Source organism: Dromaius novaehollandiae, chromosome 8, assembly GCF_036370855.1.
Source record: "Dromaius novaehollandiae isolate bDroNov1 chromosome 8, bDroNov1.hap1, whole genome shotgun sequence".
Taxonomy (NCBI): Eukaryota; Metazoa; Chordata; class Aves; order Casuariiformes; family Dromaiidae; genus Dromaius; species Dromaius novaehollandiae.
The window spans coordinates 43223712-43238421 of NC_088105.1; the positions used below are offsets into that span (position 1 = coordinate 43223712).

At 55.2% G+C, this 14710-nt stretch overlaps 1 long non-coding RNA gene across 5 annotated transcripts; it reads left to right on the plus strand.

Moving 5' to 3' along the window:
- Positions 1 to 500: 500 nt before the first annotated feature.
- LOC135329080 (uncharacterized) lies at positions 501 to 5639 on the plus strand. Of its 5 annotated transcripts, none has more exons than XR_010390308.1 (4): positions 501 to 2070; positions 2189 to 2260; positions 2786 to 5256; positions 5363 to 5639. It is a non-coding gene; the product is annotated as an uncharacterized LOC135329080 (long non-coding RNA). The 5 variants fall into 5 exon arrangements; XR_010390309.1 differs by having other exon boundaries at positions 506 to 2070; positions 2786 to 2869; XR_010390307.1 differs by having other exon boundaries at positions 507 to 2070; positions 2786 to 5639.
- Positions 5640 to 14710: the final 9071 nt, after the last annotated feature.

The window sequence follows — 14710 nt, forward strand, 5'->3', positions numbered from 1 at the left end:
CGTATGGTGCAAAGTGCCGTATTAAGACCTTTCCCTTAAGGAAAAGAAGAAGAAAAAAAGAAAAAAAAGGGGGGAAAAGAAAACAGGGTAAAGAGAAAAAGATCATGCATAAACCTAAGCGTTTCACTGGAAGTAAAACGCGAGTTTATCGCTTCCTTACAGAGGTGGAACCAAGGACAGCAAATGCTGACGAGGAGAAGAGACGGACGAGCGTTTGCTTGCGGTTAATACCGAAGGGACGGGATGAAACAAGGAAGCCAGAATGCAGCGGCCCCTCGATATCACCAGGAACTGCTACAGGAGGAGGCGTTCTGGCACGGGTAACTAGGGTAAGTATGGCTAATGACCGTTAGCAGTTATTTCGGCCTCCCCGAGGCAGCGCTGAGGACTGAGTAACCCGTTCCTGCCCTGTGGCTGCTGTTGCCTGTATCTGCCTTAGCTTTGCTTTGGCTGTTTCTATTTTGCGTTGTTACTGCACGCGCGTACGTGGAAAGGGAAAGACAGAACGAATGCTCTCCTAGATTAATGGTCACGGCTGAGGTTGAAGAGAGTAAAAAACGTGAGCAAGCTGAAGGAATAGAATCCAAGGGAGCCAAGTGAAAGTTGTCTTCCTCTGCCAGAAAAAGGGAAAGCCCGTTCCTCCTGGCAAGGAAGGAGCGCCATTAATAGCAATCCGAATAATAGATCGCCAGCGTATAACGGAAGGTCTGTATGCATTACGAGAAGTGCTCTGCGTACATGTGTCTCCATGTGTGTGACTTTACGTGCCTGTGAAGCGTCATACTTCACGAGCTGCGAGACAGCAAATTATTATCTTGGGGGAGTGGTGGTCAAGTGATCAGAGCTACTGAAGAGGAAGGGAGCGAGAGAAGGGTCTGAAGTGTAAAACTGAGAGATCGATTTCAGGAAGGCTCAATCAGCGCAAGCCCCGGGTTAGTTATCTGGCAATGGTATTTGGGGAGACGGGATGACAGTAGATAGGTTGAAGCCTCATGGAATTAAGGCTCCTTCTCACCGGTTCCCGCTTAGAGCAATTGTAGGAGGATTTAGTTTCCTCCAGCAGCATTAAGGTGGCTTTGCCGGTGTCAGCAGACCATGGTGGAAAGTACTGGGAGGGAGTCGGGAAGGGAGCTGGGACGAGGAACGTGACTCTGCTTTCACTGAACTGGAAGAAGTGGCTATAAAACCTCCTGCCCTCAAATTCCCAGGACAAGGAAAGCCTTTTTCGGTAATGCTTTCCACATCTGCTGACTGCGTGGGAGCAGCACCGCTAGAAAACGGCAGTAAAGGAAAGCGGGTGCCGGTCGCCTCACCTTTACGTCCCCTTTGGGGGTGGAACAAAAAGTCTCTGGCTGTGAGAAAGACTGTTCAGCAGCGATGTGGGCTGTAACCGTCTTTGAGACTTTTAGCTTTGATCGCGCAGGGGCCATCCAATCTATTCAGTTCCCTCTAAAGTAATCACGTCAGGGAAATGAAGAGACAGCGGAGTATCATCTATCCGAGTGGCGCAGTGGGCGCTGATCTTAACGAGCGGGGGCAGGGGGGCAGTTGCTGTGCAAGTGTTACAAGCAGTGGCTCTTCTTGTGCGCGTCTGAATTGACTGAGGGGCAGAGCACGGTTGCGCCAAAAACGCGGACGCAGGAGGTTTCCGAGAGGTTGATCTCTAGCGGCTACTTAGTCTGACTTCCCTTTCGCGGCAAGCCCGACTGTCTTCATAGCTCCCAGAACAGGGGTTGGGGAAGCGGTGCTTGTGGCTTGCGTATTCTCGTTTACCTTGCTTGAGTGTGTATATTGGATCCGCTTTTGTGCTTATAAACAACTTTGGATTCTTATGATTTTCTGCAGAGCTTTGATCTTTTTCTTTTTTTCTTTTTCTTCTCGGTTTGTTTTTTTTTTTTTTGCTTTGCTCCCTCCCTGATGGATTTTACTATGCCTCCGTCAACGAGCCCTGGCTGGCAAAGTTGCTGTGTCCCAGCGGAGACTCTTAGGCGAGATGGAGGAGTTCAGATCCGCAGCCTGCCAGAAGAACGTCGCCCAGGAGGGGTTGCTAGCCTCGAGCTATAGGCGCTGGTGCGTGTGGCTCGTTGTGTCAGACGCGAAGGGGTTTTCTTTGGCTGCGGAAATTTTAGCTTGCCTTTACACCCTGTAGCAGTAGTATTTTTGTTTTGATAAACTGTGTTAATCGTAGGCGTTCAGGACCTCGGGGAACGACTGTGTGCTGCCGTGAAGAACTACAGGCTACCACTGCTCTCGGACCTTTGTAAGTTATCACGCGTTGAGAGCTTCCAGGAGAATTCAAATGCCAGCAGAAAGGTTCTCCGCCCGGTCCCGACGAGGAGGCTTCGGCCACAGGAAGGTCGGCAGCGTCCTTACCGGACTCGCGGGTAATAAGCCGCAATGCATGGACCGGCAAAGGAGGGGGGGATAGCAACTGGTAGCCCAGAGTCTTCAGTAAGACAGAGCCTTACTGTTGCTAGCTGGGCCACGAGGTCTGTGCGAAGCCTCGCCTGTCTGTTTGGAGCTCTGTTTTGGTCTGTTTACCTGGAATGACCAGTGAGGCCTAAAATAAGAATTTTCGTGGCTAGATGGGTCAGCTGTGACCGCACCCGTCTTTGCCTTGCTTCGCTGCCTAGCAGCAACTTGGGACGCCAGAGTAAAAACTGCCGCAGCGCTTAAGGGAGGCTCTGCATTTGCCCAGGTTAGGGAGCCATCATTAAAGTTTTGGGGGAAGAAAGCTCTAAAAGGAGAATCTCCCAGTGACCTTGGTGGCTTGATTCACTTGCAGGATGCTGTTCTGAGGGCCAGCAACTCGAAGGAATGCAGCTCGGCCCTTTTTGTTGACTTTGGTGATGCTGTTTTGAGGAAGCATGTAAGTACAGAAGGGGTCTGGGAGGGTTTTCAAACAAGACGGGAAAGAGCAAGGAAGATTTGAGAGCGTGGAAAAACTAGGTGCCGCGGGTACTGAAGTTGTTACGGGCTGAGGGCGTTTGGCGTTGAGCATCTGAGAGGGGCTAATGCACGAGGAATGGTAAAATGCTGTGACTGAACGCGAGGTTCCTCCCCGGCCTGGGCCCGTGTGTGCACCCTCGCTCCCACAGACACCCCGGAGCCGTAGGGAAACGGGTGAGCAGGCCCACGAGCGGACTTTGGGCACAGCGGTGCGCAGAGAGCGCTGCGGGCTCAGCCGGTGGGGTGGAGTCGGAGCATGGCGAGCCAGGCTGTCAGGATCCATCCGGTTCCGCTCCCTGCCCCTCTGTCCAGCGCTCCATCCTTCTCTTTCTTTCCCCGTGGCTCTGTCCAGTGCCCCATCCCTTTGTTTAGCTACTCGTTCCTCTGCCCAGCTCCCCCATCCCTCTTGTACTCTTTCCATCTCTGTGACAATATCTGCGTCCATCTAACTGGCTCTCTATCACTCTATCCAGCTCTTCATCGTCCTCTTCCTCTTCCTATCCCAGTACCTGCCCCGCTGTCCTTCCGTGCGGCTCCCCATCCGTCTGCCGCTCTCGTCTGCCTTTCTGCCTGTACTTCTCTTTGCCTTCCCAGCCCTCTGTCCACCCCTCCAGCCATCTCTCTCTATTTCCATCCCTCTGCTCAGCTCCTCATCCATCTATTTGCCTCCCTATCCCTCTTTTCCCCTGTTTTGTCCCATCTCTCTGTCTGAATTGCCCTCCCTCTTTTTCTCTCTCCACCTTTCTGGCCAGCTCTTCGTCGTTCTCGTCCTCTTCCCATCGCTCCTACTGGCTCCCTGTCCCTCTCTTCCCGTCCCCGTTCCTCTCTCCGGTTCTCCCCCCTTCTCTGTTGCTCCCTCGCCGTTCCTCTGGCCGCCTCGCCTTCCCCATTTTTCTCTCTTCTGCTCCCCGATCCTCTGTGCAGCCCTCCCTCCATCTGTGTGGCCCTCTGTCCCTCTCTTTCTCTTCCTTTGTCCAGTGCCCAGACCCTGGGGCCGGCTCTCTGTCCCTCTCTTTCTTTCTCCCTCCATCCATCTGCCAAGCTCTCTGCCCCTCTTTTCTTTTGTTCTCCCCCCTGTCCCCGCGTCCAGGTGGAGGTCTGTCGTTCCTTTGCGTTTTGTCTGGTGCGGCGGGTGGCGAGAGGTGGTCGGCGCTCGGCAGAGATGGTGATCGGCAGCGCCCGGAGGGTGTCGTTGGTCGGTCTGGTTCGGGTCACGTCGGACACCTCCGCGGGGACTCTGCCCGCGGAGGCGCGGGGCTGTGGCTGTGCAGCGGGGGAGCGCTAGCGGGCTAGAGATGCTGTGGGGTACGCGGCAGGCAGCGAAGAGGCTCCTGGGGAAGGTGTCACGGAGGCAGAGAGCAGCAGAGGCTCCGAGACCTTGGGCGTTAGGACAGGCGCTCGCGGTAGGGCGGTCTGGAGCTGCTGCTGCTGTCTGTCCTACTCGTCAGCGCGGTCTGCAGTTACTGCCTCTTGTCTGCCTGCGCGCAGCCAGGGCTGTCACGTGGTGCAGCTTGAGTTGCGATTGCGATGCTGGCATTGAGCCCACTTTTCTGTCAGGTCTGCCTTTAATGCAAAGTGGTGTCTTCCCTATGTCTACAGCTCAACCCATGTTGTTGATTTAGTGCTTCCTGAGGGGATATGCTGTGCTGTCAACACGCACACCCACCCCACCCCTGCCATCGCTTCCTGATGAATGCAATCATTTACATAGCTTCTGGCTTGTTTCTTTCCTTGGAACTCCTTTCTCTTTGCTGTTCTGGTCCCTCCAAACAATTTCTGTTTCTAGCATTATTAGTGTTGGGCCCTAAACCTTCTAGACCTTCCTTCTTTGAAGTCCAGAGGTTCCAGTATTGTTTGTACTTTGAGAGTAAAGGTCCTTCACAACTCATGTCTTAAGTATGCAACTGTCTTACCTGGGATTTTCGTTTTCGCAAGTTACTGTTTCTTTCAGGAGCCAGCTACAACAGTAACTTTGCTATAGCAGAGAAATGGGGTTACATGTGTATGAGCAACAGCACCGTAGTACACAGCAAAGCCATAATCTACAGTACTGGTAGCACAAGTCAGTTTCCCATCAGCTCCATCTCTCCAGGGTTTGGAGGTTTTGGAGGCCTTACTTTTTATCCTGCCTTGGCTGGACGGTGCTTTCTGAGAGTGTCCATCAGAGGCAGAGTTTCCCTGCAGAGGACCATCCAGCAAAGGCTGGAGGCGGCCGGGTGCCTGAGCGAGCCTGCCTGTCCGTGAGAGCTGCTGTGACATCTTTGTGATGAAATGGAGCCAGAGAGGGTGACTGAAGCAGCACGGAGGGTCAGTCATAACTGTGGGAACAATCACGGGCCTTGGACTAGGGAGCAGTTCTAGGAGGGCTGTGCAGTTGCCCGGCCTCTCACTAACTGCTCTGGCCTCTTTGCAGGTGCCGAAGCCCAGTCGGGCAGTCGAAGGAGCCTTGTCACAGCTGGGAGCTCTGCGGAGATGCGCGGCTGGCCATGGAGAGTGAGCTCTGACTTGCAGCGTGGACACAGCTAAGTCCTGGGCTGCATCATATGTGAGCAGTGCTGGGAGGTGCGAGGTGATTGTTCTCTAGGTGGTCACTGGTGTCACTGGCTGTGGATGTTTGCCCATGGAGCTGAGAGGACCAAAAATATTAATTGTCTGACCCGGAGATGAATTAGTGCTTGCAGTGCTTCAGGTAGGTTCAGTGCAAGTGCAGCCTAGTGCAGTCCTGTGGAGTGATTCTTGCACATGCTCACATTTGAATGGTGGCTAAAACCAAGCCTCTAAACAGCAGCTGTAACGTGATTCTGGTGCATGTCTTCCCGTTCTGCTGTGCTTCTAGAGGAAGGGAAAACTTCTTAAGCTGTGGGCAAAACTCCTTGCCTTCTCTTTACTGTTTTCATGCGTATGGGTGCTTTGGTGTTTGTTGCTTAAAGCTGAGGTTTGGAATTTTTCACTTAAGGTTTATTGTTTAGTTTGCTGTTGAGGGTCTCTCACTCCAGAGTTACAGTTTATTCCTTTCTTTTGTGGGGCTCAGTCTTTATCAGTCAGGGTTTACAGTTTGCTCGTTTAGTGATCAGGGCGCAGAATTTAAAATCCAACCTTAGCCATAAATTTTAAAGTCTCGGCAACTATTAGGGTTCCAAGACCTGCAGTTAGTGTTCAGGGCTTATGACTTACTGATAAAGGAAAAGGGCTAAATCCTTAGATAAACTGTAAGCCCTGAAGCCTAAGCAGCAGGCTGCAAACCCTTCTTTGGGCTTTGTAACCTTCCCCTGTACCCAGCGTTCAGCTCTGCACACCGACCTGCGCTCTGGATTTGATATGGCGCAGGCCCATCACACGGAGACTGGCAATGTGACGGGTGAGCTGAGAGCTGTGGAAGTGTCTTGCAGGGCTCTAGCCTGGGGTAGGGCAGAAGTGCAGACAGGCAGGATCAGGCATTTTCCTCTCATCTCTGAGATGAATCCTATCCCTGAAGGAAAAAGCAGAGGAGTAGGCTGTCAGCTACTCGGACACCTGCCACATCAAGGGCAGCAGCAGCAGATGACCCTTCCCTGATGGATGGATGGACGCTGGTGTAGTGATGACTCTTCAGGCATCACAGGTAAGGGGAAGCATGCTGACACTGAGCTCCATGGCAGACTTGCTTCCAGCTATTGTTTCTGCGCAGTAAAACAATAAACAGTTGCTTTATTCTTTGCACTCATCTCTGTGGTTCCTGCTGTTGGTTTGCCTGAAGATGATGCCCAGGGGAGGAGATTACACATTGTGTCCGGGGCTGGGAAGCTGGTCCCCGAGTCCCTTGTACTTTGGAGTGCCTGCGCTTCTCAGGGAACCCAGTGCTGTTGACAGAGCTGTGGGGAATTTCCCTTGCATTGCCTGGGCTCTTGGGGGTGTTTCCCATCATTGTGGGGGCACCCAGTGCCCCTGCAGGGCTGTGTGAGGTCACCAGACTGCTTCTGGATTTGCTTTCAGCACTCCCCAGTGTCCCTTGTGGGTCTGGTGCCAGGGCCTGTGTGCCTGGAGTGGGGAGATAGAGTTTCCATGGGGGTGGGGGGAGCCTGCAGGCACCATCCTGTCAGCTGCACTGAGTCCTGTGACATGCCTTATGGCCCCTCTGGTGTGCCCTAAGCCCCTTTATTTGTATTTTGCTTTGCCCCAGAGCCCTGCATTTGCCCTCTGATGCCCTCCGGAGCCCTCAATTCACATTTTGGGTTGCCCCCAAGGGCTCTGTGTGCCTTTTGTTGGGCCCTGTGGTTTTGCAGCACACTGCAAAGTTCTCTGTTTAGCTTTCTCTCCTGTCCCAGAGTTTTCTGGGTGCTTCTTGGTGGTGCCCCCAGAGTCACTCTGTTTGCTCTGTCATTGGCTTTTTCTACTTCTGTTGTACCCAGAGCTCTCCATTTGTTCTCTTGTCCTCTGCATACTCCCCTTTCCCCTCTCTATACCCCAGGCCTCTCCCTTCAGCTTTCAGGAAGCTGCTCTCAGGAGTGGGGGTGCCTCTGCTGCCCTGGCAGCCCCAGTTGTCCCTGATGGGGCTGATGGCCATTCCCTCTCCCCAGTTCCTGATGGGCTGCAGCTGCAGGCCCTGGGGCTGGGATGAATGCCAGGTGGAGCTGGGTGGCAGGACAGGCCCCAGGTGGGGCTCCATGGCTGGGACAGGTGGGACAAGCCCCAGGTGGGGCTGATGGCAAGGGCGGGCACACGCCTGGGCTGGGGCTGCATTTGGGGGAAGCTCATGCTGGGGCTGGTTCTGGACGATGGAGCTGCTGCTGAGCACTGCTGCCTGGGACCGGCACGCGGCTGCCCTGTGGAGGAGGTGAGCGGGGCTGGGGGGGTGCGCGCTCCGGGCTGCAGGTCCCTCATGTGCCAGGGGTCCTGGTGGGTGGGAGTGTCCCGGGCAGCGCAGCACAACTGGGGTGCACTGGGGCCAGGGGAAACTGCACCGGGGCTAGGGAGGGTGGTGTGCTGGGGCAGTGGGGGCTGAGGATGTGGTGGGGAAGAGCAGTGCTCCGGGGCCATGGAGGTGGAGGGAGGGAGGAAGGGGGTGTGCCGAGGCTGTGGTGGTATGGGGGGGGTAAGGGGGTGCGTTGGGGTTCGGGTGGGGAGGAAGGAGGTGCGGTGGGTCTGCAGTGGTGCTGGGGGGGAAGAAGGGGGGTGCGCCAGGATGGGGCAGGGGGGAAGGCAGGCGGTCCGCTGGGGCTGTGGTGCGGTTTATTGCGCAGTCGGAGGAGCACGGGGAGGGGGGGGGGGTGTCTCCTATGTCCGCTGGGGACCGCGTTGGGGAGGGGGAGGAGGGATCCCAGGGGAAGCGCAGGGAGGGTCGTGGGGGGAGGCAGGGGCAGTGTTGGAGTTGACCCGTAGCCGGCCGCGGCGGTGTCGGGGGAGCCCCGGGCCGGTGCTGGGGATCGCGGGGTCGCGCTCGGGGCTCTGCGGTGGATTCCGGGGAGACAGGGAGGAAAAGGGAACGGGGGCGGGACGGAAAGGAACGGAATCTCCACAGGGTTAAACTTCACCTAGCGCTACGGGGGGAGGGGGGGGGCCGGGGGCGCCGCTGGCATGCCGGGAGCGGTAGTCTTCCGGCACCGGGCTTCCGGGAGGCCTTTTTTTGTTTGAACGGCATGCCGGGAGATGTAGTCTTCCCGCATTGGGCTGCTCGGACAGCATGCTGTGCCTCTCGAGGCGGCCGGAGGGGCAGTCCTTTGCCAGCGGGGTTCTCACCAGCCGGCCACGTTATGCTCTGTGGCAGGCCAGGAGCTGCAGTTCCAGGTGCCGGTGCCTTCTCAGCCCTGCAGCAGTGGCCCGCTGGGTCTGTTCCTTACTGGACATGTGCCGCTCACGCAGGAGTCCCCATAGGTCATTGGGGACAGTGGCATTTCCCTGGTTTTCCCTGGTACAAGGCAGGAAGCATTTTCCATCTCTGGTGTGACCAGGCAGGCTTGCCCCCAGGGGCTGGGGCCGTCCCTCTTGGAAATGGGGAGGGCAGGGAGAGTAGGAGGGCGCTGCGGGCTCCTGGTAGTTGTAGCTTTGCTCAAGATTGGGGCCAATTAGGCAGCAGCTATGAGGAGTGGCAGTGCTGGGAGGGCACGGTGCAGAGCTGTCCTGCTGTGCAGCACAAGGGAAAGTCCTCAAGGAAATGTGAACAGCACTGTCTCTGTCCAAGGACCCCAAAACAGCCTGAGAGACCCTGGAACAGCCACCCCACAGCAGTACCAGGGACACCATGTCACTGCCTCCCAAGGGCACTGCGTTCAGCTACCTTTGACTGTGTGGAAAGAGCCTGCAGGCAGGAGCCCTGGCCACAGGTACAGAGAATCCCCGGTAGCCTGGAACTATATCTCTTTTCTTTACAAAGATGCCATCTCTTTGATGCCTTGCTGCTGCTTCCATCTTGCTCGGTGCCCAAGTCTACTACATTCAGATCCACCTTTCTTGCTGCCCTCTGCTCTGTCTGAGCTGCTTGCCAGATCAAAAGGCGTGTGCGGCTAAGAATTAGGCCAAGGTGTCTCAACTGCTTGCTATAGGACAACCGGGGGGTGAATCGGCAACAGGACAGGAAAGTACCTGTGGATGAGAAACAGCTGCTTTAGAGATCTAAGACGCAGGGGCAACTGAGAGGAGTGAAAGGAGCAGGGGAAAATGGTGATGAGGAAGGTGTGCTGTTAGAGGCAGTACAGTGCAGAAGAGAGGGAAAGCTTGCTCCTATGATGAAATAAAAACTGACCTTAAGAGAGATTTGCTTTTTGCTCTTCAGGTTATGAGTACGCGTGACTTCCTGAGAACTGTTCTGAGCATGCAGTGTTGCAGGTCACGACTGCCTGGGCAGCGATCCCCAACTTGTCTGCCGAGACTACGCAACAGCTCACAGCTGCCTGTGCAATGAAAGCAAAGGCCAACTTCTCAGAGGGAAGAAGCAGGCTCCACACAGGAAGATTATGGCAGGTGAGCTAATGCCCCAGAACCTTCAGTTTTCCTCCGCGTCCCCCCCAGGACTCACCCATTTGCTCCCTAGTTCCCTCAGGACCAATCCATTTGCTTTTAGGTATGCTCCAAGGCACTCCATTTGTTCTCTTGTCCCTTCAAAATTCTTTGCTTCTTTCTAGTTCCTGCAAGGTTATTCTGACATTTGGTGTCTGTAGGCCCTCTGGTAGCATCAAGACTCCTATGTTTGTCCTCTTGTCCTATTAAGTCCCCCCTCTTTTCCCTCTAGTCTCCTCAAAACCTCTCCGTTTGCCATTGGTGCGTCTCGGCGCCTTTGCTTTTCCCTCTAGTCCTCTCAGGATGCCTCTCTTTGCCCTCTGAGCCCCTTAGGGTCCATCTCCTAGCCCTTTAGCCCCATCAGAACCCCTCTGAGTGCCACACGCTGCCCTCAGGACGCCTTGGTTTGCCTTGGGGGTACCCCAGAACCCTATGCATTCATTGCGCCCTTTCAGTATGCCCTACAGCCCTTCTTTTCCATTGGCTGCACTGTAGAGTCCTCTCTATGCCCTATCGCTATGACCATTCCATGTGCCCTCTATCCCATCAGATCCCCTTTCCTTCCGCTCCCCTTTCCTTCCAGTCCCCTTAAGGCTCCTCTGTCTTCCTTGGTTGTGCCTCACATACCTCTATGCGTCCCCTAGTCTGCTCAAAATCCATCCCCTCCTGTCCCCTCAGAGCACCTCCTGAGGTCTTCCTTGTTAGCCAGTTCTCCTATTTTGGCTGTTTAGGCCCCTTAGGACCCCTCTGCTCTGCTGAGCATGCCTCCTGGGGTGCTGGTATGGCCCCAGAGCTGTTCTCTGGACCCCAGGCCTCCTAGAGAACAGCTGGTCTCCTCAGAAACCTTTCATATTTCATCCTGGTTCCCCACAGTTGGGTTTTTGGCCACCTAGTCCCCTTAAAACTCCTCGCCTGCTCAGAACACCCCTACTGGGGTGCTTGCTGTGACCTGGAGCTGTCTTCGGGCCCCCCAGGCGCCTTAGACAGCCTCTAGTCTCCTCGCAACCCCTCCAGATTTCTCCCTTCTTCCCCAGAGCCATTTCTTGACAGTGTAGACCCCTTAGCACCCCTCTAGTGCGCTCTGGACCCCTCTTTTCCACAGAATGGGGCCCCCAGCTCTCTTCTGACCCCCAGACCCCTTAGACATCCTCTAGTCTCCTCGCAACCCCTCCAGATTTCTCCCTTCTTCCCCAGAGGTATTTCTGGACCATGTTGATGTCTTAGCACCCCTCTAGTGCGCTCTGGACCCCTCTTTTCCACAGAATGGGGCCCCCAGCTCTCTTTGGTCCCCCCAGACCCCTTAGACACCCTCTAGTCTCCTCGCAACCCCTCCAGATTTCTCCCTTCTTCCCCAGAGGCATTTTTTGACAGTGTAGACATCTTAGCACGTTAGCCAATTCTATGCCATGTAGATGCTTTAGCACCCCTCTAGTGTGCGCTGGACCCGTCTTTTCCACAGAATGGGGCCCCCCAGCTCTCTTGGGGCCCCCCAGAGCCCTTAGACACCCTCTAGTCTCCTCGCAAGCCCTCCAGATTGCTCCCTTCTTCCCCAGAGGCATTTCTTGACCGTGTCGACACCTTAGCACCCCTCTACTGTGCTCTGGACCCCTAAGGTGTTGACGTGGTCAAGAAATGCCTATGGGGAAGAAGGAAGCCATCTGGAGGGCTTCTGCGGAGACTACAGGGTGTCTTGGGGGTCTGGGGACCAAATGAGAGGTGGGGTCCCCACTTTCTGGAAAAGAGCACCCCTCTAGTGCCCTCTTGATCCCTCTGTTCAACGGAATAGGACCCCTAGCTCTCTTTTGGCCCCCCAGGCCCCTTAGACACCCTCTAGTCTCCTTGCCACACCTCCAGATTTCTCCCTTCTTCCCCAGAAGCATTTAGGGACAGTGTAGAGGCCTTAGCACCCCTCTAGTGCGCTCTGGACCCCCCTTTTCCACATAATTGGGCCCACCAGATATCTTTCGGATCTCCAGACGCTTTAGACACCCTCTAGTCTCCTTGCAACCCCTCCAGATTTCTCCCTTCTTGCTCAGAGCCATTTCTTCACAGCATAGACACCTTAGCACCCCTCTAGTGCACTCTGGACCCCTCTTTTCCACAGAATTGGGCCCCCCAGATATATTTGGAATCTCCAGGCCCCTTAGACCCCCTCTAGTCTCCTCGCAACCCCTCCAGATATCTCCTTTCTTCCCCAGAGGCATTTCTGGACCATGTAGATGCCTTAGCACCCCTCTAGTGCACTCTGGACTCCACTTTTAAACAGAAGGGGGCCCCCCAGCTCTCTTCGGGCCCCCCAGACCCCCTCTAGTCTCCTCGCAACCCCTCCAGATTTCTCCCTTCTTCCCCAGAGGCATTTATGGACAGTGTAGACGCCTTAGCACCCCTCTAGTGCACTCTGGACCCCTCTTTTCCACATAATTGGGCCCCCCAGATATATTTGGAATCTCCAGACCCCTTAGACCCCCTCTAGTCTCCTCGCAACCCCTCCAGATATCTCCTTTCTTCCCCAGAGGCATTTCTGGACCATGTAGATGCCTTAGCACCCCTCTAGTGCACTCTGGACCCCACTTTTAAACAGAAGGGGGCCCCCCAGCTCTCTTTGGGCCCCCCAGACCCCCTCTAGTCTCCTCGCAACCCCTCCAGATTTCTCCCTTCTTCCCCAGAGGCATTTTTTGACAGTGTAGACCCCTTAGTGCCCCTCTAGTGCACTCTGGACCCCTCTTTTCCACAGAATGGGGCCCCCCAGCTCTCTTGAGGCCCCCAGACCCCTTAAACAGCTTCTAGTCTCCTTGCAACCCCTCTTGATTTCTCCCTTCTTACCCAGAGGCATTTCTTGACAGTGTAGACATCTTAGCACGTTAGCCAATTCTATGCCATGTAGATGCTTTAGCACCCCTCAAGTGCGCTCTGGACCCCTCTTTTCCACAGAATGGGGCCCCCCAGCTCTCTTGGGGCCCCCCAGAACCCTTAGCCACCCTCTAGTCTCCTGGCAACCCCTCCAGATTTCTCCCTTCTTCCCCAGAGGCATTTCTTGACCATGTAGACGCCTTAGCACCCCTCTAGTGTTTGCTGGACCCGTCTTTTCCACAGAATGGGGCCCCCAGCTCTCTTGGGGCCCCCCAGAGCCCTTAGACACCCTCTAGTCTCCTCGCAAGCCCTCCAGATTGCTCCCTTTTTCCCCAGCGGCATTTCTTGACCGTGTCGACACCTTAGCACCCCTGTACTGTGCTCTGGACCCCTAAGGTGTTGACGTGGTCAAGAAATGCCTATGGGGAAGAAGGAAGCAATGTGGAGGGCTTCTGCGGAGACTACAGGGTGTCTTGGGGGTCTGGGGACCAAATGAGAGGTGGGGTCCCCACTTTGTGGAAAAGAGCACCCCTCTAGTGCCCTCTTGATCCCTCTGTTCAACGGAATAGGACCCCTAGCTCTCTTTTGGCCCCCCAGGCCCCTTAGACACCCTCTACTCTCCTTGCCACACCTCCAGATTTCTCCCTTCTTCCCCAGAAGCATTTATGGACAGTGTAGAGGCCTTAGCACCCCTCTAGTGCGCTCTGGACCCCCCTTTTCCACATAATTGGGCCCACCAGATATCTTTCGGATCTCCAGACGCTTTAGACACCCTCTAGTCTCCTTGCAACCCCTCCAGATTTCTCCCTTCTTGCTCAGGGCCATTTCTTCACAGCGTAGACCCCTTAGCACCCCTCTAGTGCACTCTGGACCCCTCTTTTCCACAGAATTGGGCCCCCCAGATATATTTGGAATCTCCAGGCCCTTTAGACCCCCTCTAGTCTCCTTGCAACCCATCCAGATTTCTCCTTTCTTCCCCAGAGGCATTTCTGGACCATGTAGATGCCTTAGCACCCCTCTAGTGCACTCTGGACCCCTCTTTTCCACAGAATTGGGCCCCCCAGATATATTTGGAATCTCCAGACCCCTTAGACCCCCTCTAGTCTCCTCGCAACCCCTCCAGATTTCTCCCTTCTTCCCCCGAGCCATTTATGGAACATGTAGACACCTTAGCACCCCTGTAGTGCGCTCCGGACCCCTCTTTCCCCAGAATGTGGCCCCCCAGCTCTCTTGAGGCCCCCAGACCCCTTAAACAGCTTCTAGTCTCCTTGCAACCCCTCTTGATTTCTCCCTTCTTACCCAGAGGCATTTCTTGACAGTGTTGACATCTTAGCACGTTAGCCAATTCTATGCCATGTAGATGCTTTAGCACCCCTCAAGTGCGCTCTGGACCCCTCTTTTCCACAGAATAGGGCCCCCCAGCTCTCTTTTGGCCCCCCAGAACCCTTAGCCACCCTCTAGTTTCCTGGCAACCCCTCCAGATTTCTCCCTTCTTCCCCAGAGGCATTTCTTGACCATGTAGACGCCTTAGCACCCCTCTAGTGTTTGCTGGACCCGTCTTTTCCACAGAATGGGGCCCCCCAGCTCTCTTCTGGCCCCCCAGAGCCCTTAGACACCCTCTAGTCTCCTCGCAAGCCCTCCAGATTGCTCCCTTCTTCCCCAGAGGCATTTCTGGACCATGTAGACGCCTTAGCACCCCTCTAGTGTGCTCTGGACCACTTTTTTTCCACAGAATGGACCCCCCAGGCCCCTTAGACACCCTCTAGTCTTCTCAGAACCTCTCCAGATTTCTCCCTTCTTCCCCAGAGGCATATCTTGACAGTGTAGACACCTTAGCACCCCTCTACTGCGCTCCGGACCCCTAAGGTGTTGACGTGGTCAAGAAATGCCTATGGGGAAGAAGGAAGCAATGTGGAGGGCTTCTGCGGAGACTACAGGG